The 5,509-nt window shown below is 43.1% G+C and overlaps 1 pseudogene; it reads right to left on the bottom strand.

Annotated features, from left to right (window-relative positions):
* Positions 1-4,127: 4,127 nt before the first annotated feature.
* Positions 4,128-4,861, bottom strand: LOC123460906 (annotated as a pseudogene).
* Between the last annotated feature and the right edge of the window lie 648 nt (positions 4,862-5,509).

Here is a 5,509-nt window from a genome sequence, read left to right as displayed (position 1 = left end):
CTCGCTGTGATCCGAACACCATAGCTCTGTCCGTTTAAACGACTGGGCTATCATCCGTTCCCATCATCTCATAATGGCTTAAAGATAAAACCCGACCTAACGGTAAAAACAGTGTAAGCTGCGGGGAAATCTTGTCTCACGTTTAGTGCTGGTGTGACGGGGCTAAGTTTGCACATGACCACACCTCTCACCCCTCAGAGTTTACACTATGACCCCAGGAGTTGCTGTTATGTTTTTGGGGTCCACATAGGGTACTTTGCAGGTGAGTAAATGAGGGTCTTTGCCTTGACCACCAAGCATTTTTCTACTGTGTGCCAGCAAGGCAGTGTGAGCCCCGAGACACTGCCTTTCTCTATGCATGACACTCAAGCGACACCATGACATGAATCCTGAAATGCAGGAGTTGCTAGGGGTGGGAAACACCGAGGCAGATGAAGACATGCTTAGCGGAAAGAGGTACAGACAAGCCCACACCCCGCTCTTCTTGGTGGTGAGGATGTATTACCACCTGATGGCTGCTGGGCAGGCGGGACTGGGGTTCAATACTGAACAGGAGCGCTGACTGCCAGGACCAGGTTCCAGCTCTGAGACCCTCGGTCCTTTCGACCACGCTTCCCAGGTCTGCTTCAGGTTTCAACGGTCATTCTTGGTGCTGCTCAGGAGGCACAGATACCAGGCTTCTCTGACAGGTGGCAATTCAGACTCCACACTACTGCCCAGAGACAGCCAGTGTCCTCATGTATTGCACAAGCTACACAGCCCCTGAGCATCTTCCCATCTGCCTCTGTCCTAGGAAGCGCTCCCCCCCTAACCTCCTCTCCCTGGAGGAAGACCCGTGGGGGTGGCTTCCAGCTCCGTCGGCATGTCCCACAGAGGCAGCACCCAAGTTTCTGGATCCCTTTCAGCTGGGATCATCATTCTGCTGCCCAGCCTTCCTAACAGGGTTGGAGCAGCGGACACTCAGCGGGGGTGGGGGAAAATGTAAACAAGTTGGCCAATTTCAGACACAACACAATTTGAAGCCATTGAAGGTTGGGGTATACATTTTCCCTAATATTTTTTTTAATTTTTTAATTAGTTTTGTACTCAGTGAATACAGTCAAGTTGGTACCATTGTTAGACTCATCCATGTCCTACCCCCTCCTCCTTTTTTAAGGTTTTATTTTTATTTATTTATTTGACAGAGAGAGAAGGAGAATGGGCACACCAGAACCTCCAGCCACTGCAAACAAACTCCAGGTGGATGTGCCACCTTCTGCATCTAGCTTACATGGGTCCTGGGGAATCGAACCAAGGTCTGTTGGCTTTGCAGGCAAGCACCTTAACCATTAAGCCATCTCTCCAGCCCTTCCCTAATATTTTTATATATTTTACTTTTATTTATTTATCAGAGGGAGAAAGAGAGAGGATGGGTGCATCAGGACCTCCATCTACTGTAAATGAACTCCAAACACATGTGCCACCTTGTGCATCTATCTGGCTTACGTGGGTCATGGGGAATTGAGCCTGGGTCCTTTGGCTTTGCAGGCAAATGCCTTAACCACTAAGCCATCTCTTCAGCCCTTCCTTAATATCTTTTACCTAGTGGCAATGAACACCTTTCTTTGCTCTTGGGATTTAAATAGTGACTCTACACCATAGGTGCTGGTCTATGCCTGCCATTTCAACACTCAGGAGGCAGAGTCAGGAGAAGCATGAGCTCAAGGCTAACCTGAACTACGAAACAAGACATTATCTCAAAAATATGAATAAGTAAATAAATAACAGGGGTTCTAGTCAAAACCCTTCTTGATGTCCAGCCAGCCTTCTAATTGCTAAACTTTTACAAAAGCCAATTATCAAGGGGAATTCCAAGATGAAAGACATGAGTTTGGCTTGAAGTCTACAACTGTTCTCTGTCTCACTGTCTCTCTTTGTCTTTCTCTCTGTCTATCCCTCCTCTCTCTCTGTCTCTTCCTCCCCCTCTCCCCACCCCCCCCCCCCCCGTCTCATACTGAAAGCTTCAGCTGTGTATTTAGAAAAGGAAAATAATTGCCTTTTATAGGGGATTAAGAGGAATTGTGGTGGAAATGCCGTTGCAAATGAGGCAGGCTGTCAGGATGCATGATGGAGAGGATTGCTCTGGAGACGCCTGTTTCTCGCGGCACATTGATTTTCCATGCATTTTCATTATTTAGCAACTTTAGATTCCATGACTATGTGTCCATCTGTCACAGATGACCAGGTCATGTGCAGGGAAGACAGTTGAGAGGCTCCCTCTGATACACTGTCCACTCAAGAGCAAGGGAGGAATCCCAGGAAGCATTTGCCTCCAATGACTGGTATCAAGGCATTTCAGGAAAATTTCTGGGATTGGCACAATAAAATTTTAAAACCTACCAAAGCAAGTTTGCCAACATGGGAAACGTTTTTAGATCTTCCACCTATTACCTCCAAGTATTTCACATCTCTGGATTATTTCTTTTTAAATTCAGACCCACCGTGTGCTGGGCCCTGAGTCAGACTTCATTCAACCTCTGTTTATTAAGCAACCATTACAGTTTTTCTATTAGAAAGGAAAAGAGACAGTGTTGCTATAATCCAACATACATTACCCATCGTCAAGAAGGTTCTTGGCAGTTATAAGTAAAACTGCAATAAGCATTCATGCAGGAGTTTTTGTGTGAATTCAAGTTTTCAGCTTTGTAGCAAAAATTACCTTGATGTTGATTTGCTGGGTGAAGCAGTATATGTGATGTGTTGAGAAATCACCAAACTGTTTTCCAGATGGTTATAGCATTTTACATTCCCGCCAGCAAGCTGTGAGAGTCCTTGTGGCTCTGTCTGTTTTCCAGCACTGATATACTACCAATTCTTCTTTTTAGTATTTTAGCCATTTCAGTAGAAGTGTAATGATGTTTTATTATGACCATCAACCCTGTGACAGCCAACCCTGGATGACACTGTAGCTGCCAGCCCTGGGTGACACTCTGACTGGGCAGTATCTAACCCTCATCAGGTTGGCATATTTATTGTCACTTCTCAGGAGTGCTCCAGAACGCATCAGCTGTTCAGGGTGCCCTTAGCTGCCATTTTATTTATTTATTTTGGTTCCTCTTTTTTTTCATATAAACAGGTTTAATGTAACATGGAATGCAAGAGATTAGAACCATTGATAAAGTATATAATCTTTCAACTTTAAAAAGTTAAAATAAATAAAATCAAAACAACAACAACCAGAATAATAGTACCATTACAATCCCATTAGATAGAAAAGCTTTCATCATCACTTTAAGCGTGTGACAAAGGCATTACTGCACATTCTTAAGTAGTCCACTTAATTCTGTATAGTTCACTCAGAAGAAAGGCTTCGGGTGCCCATAGTAAGAACAAACGGGAGGAAAGAACCCATGCTGAGAGCTGCGAAGTCACTGTTTTAAAGTACCTCAGGCTGCCCCACTCTATATGCTGTTGGGTAATCTTAATAAATTCTTACATGTGACATGAGACGGTGGTACATTGTCTACTGATAAAAACCTTCAGTAAAACATTTAAGTTGTGGACTTTGCACCCTCTCAGACTTTATAAGTTGTTTCTTCTATTTAAAAAGCTACCCAGGTTGTTTGCCAATATAAGGATCATCAAATATTAGATTCACAAATTCATAGATAATTTTTCCAATTTTGTGTAGTATAGGAGAATTACACTTAAATGTATGTAGATGTTACTTTTAAAGAAAAATACTTAATTTTATGAATGTAACAGGAAATAGCCTTAGTCAATATAAACTTTGTTAAAAATCATGAGTAGCACAGACAGCAGACATGTAACCCTTCACTACCCATACTCTAGACCACCAGGAAATTAAGCTGGACTTTAGAAAAATACAATGCAGGAAAAGATTCAAGTTGAAAATATATTCCTTTGGTTAAAAATCACCCCTTTTATAAGTCATTTGTAATCTAAACTGGCAGCATGTCCCACCAACCCAAGGCAATCTTCTAATAATACAATTATAATATTACAATGTTTCTTCAGTTCAGAATTTATGAATGTCACTAGGTTGCAGCAACAAAAATGTTTTAACTCTAGGAACAGTAAGGCTTGCAGCATTAACTCCTTTGATGATTCTCTTTCTTGTAAGCTTTTTACTTTAGGAATCGCCGACACATGTAGTTTTCTTCAGAAACTGTATATCCAAACTTTTTATAGAAACCAACATTTTGTGGTAGACATTCAAGGGTAATCTCGTAACAGTTCAGTTTCTTGCTTAGCAATGTAAGAGTCGATAACAACAGTTTGCCAAGCTGTTTTCCTCCTCATTCATCACTAACAATGGCATCTTCTACTCTTCCTCTCTTAGCACAGGAGTGGATAAATTTGTGCTCTATTATCAAAGTTGCTGTAGCAACAATTTGTCCTAGGGTTACATCTTCCACAACTGTAACATAATAATCCCAGACTTCTTCATATGCTCAAAAGATTTCATAAATTGTTCAGGGTTGACAACTCCAGTCTCTTGTCAGCTGACCCAGTACCTTAAAAAAACCTCTATTCAGGGCCGGGCGTGGTGGTGCATGCCTTTAATCCCAGCACTTGGGAGGCAGAGGTAGGAGGATGGCTGTGAGTTTGAGGCCACCCTGAGACTACATAGTGAATTCCAGGTCAGCCTGGGCTAGAGTGAGACCCTACCTCAAAAAACTGAAAAAAAAAAAAAAAAAAAACCTCTATTCAAGTCAGCAGTACATAGAGGCCTCAAAACCAGGCCTTCTCCAGGATGTGCTGGAGAAATAGCTGGAGAAAATGTAGCTGTGTTCTGACTCCAGTCCATTTCTTTGAGTAAACTTGGGTCAAACATAGGAGTTTCATCAGGTTTCATCTTTCCAATGAGGTTCGAGGGGAAGCTCCATGGTGGCAGGTGAAACGATGGCATGAGCAGAGGGTGGACATAACCTCCTGGCCAACATCAGGTGGACAACAGCAACAGGAGACTGTGCCCTTTTTTTTTTTTTTTTCAAGGTAGGATCTCGCTCTAGCTCAAGCTGACCTAGAATTCACTATGGAGTCTCAGGGTGGCCTCGAACTCTCAGCGATCCTCCTGCCTCTGCCTCCCAGTGCTGCACTTAAAGGCGTGCGCCACCATGCTTTAGCTGGCACTTTTAAAAAGGAAGTCTAGGGAGTTATCTCCGTGGGTAAAGTGCTTGGTAAAGACATGAGGACCTGAGTGTGATCCCCAGTACTCACGTGAATGTCCAGTGTGGTGGTGCACGCGTGTAATCTCAGCGCTGAGAATGCAGAGCCTGAGGGTCCCTGGAGTTCTCCAGTCAGTCATCCCATCTACTTCCTGAGTTCCAGACCAATGGAGAGACCTTATCTCAGAAAGAGGGGAACAGCGTACCTAAGGATATAAATATACCACACACATACTAATGCAAATAAAAAGTTTAAATAGATAAGTAGATGGGATCTATTATCAGTCAAGTGTGGGACTCCAGAAGTTTTTGCAATTGAGTTCCCCTACATCAGGTTT

This window comes from Jaculus jaculus, chromosome 5 (assembly GCF_020740685.1).
Source record: "Jaculus jaculus isolate mJacJac1 chromosome 5, mJacJac1.mat.Y.cur, whole genome shotgun sequence".
Lineage (NCBI taxonomy): Eukaryota > Metazoa > Chordata > Mammalia > Rodentia > Dipodidae > Jaculus > Jaculus jaculus.
The sequence above is the reverse complement of the archived record's forward strand: the minus strand, read 5'-3'. Positions and strand labels throughout refer to the sequence as shown.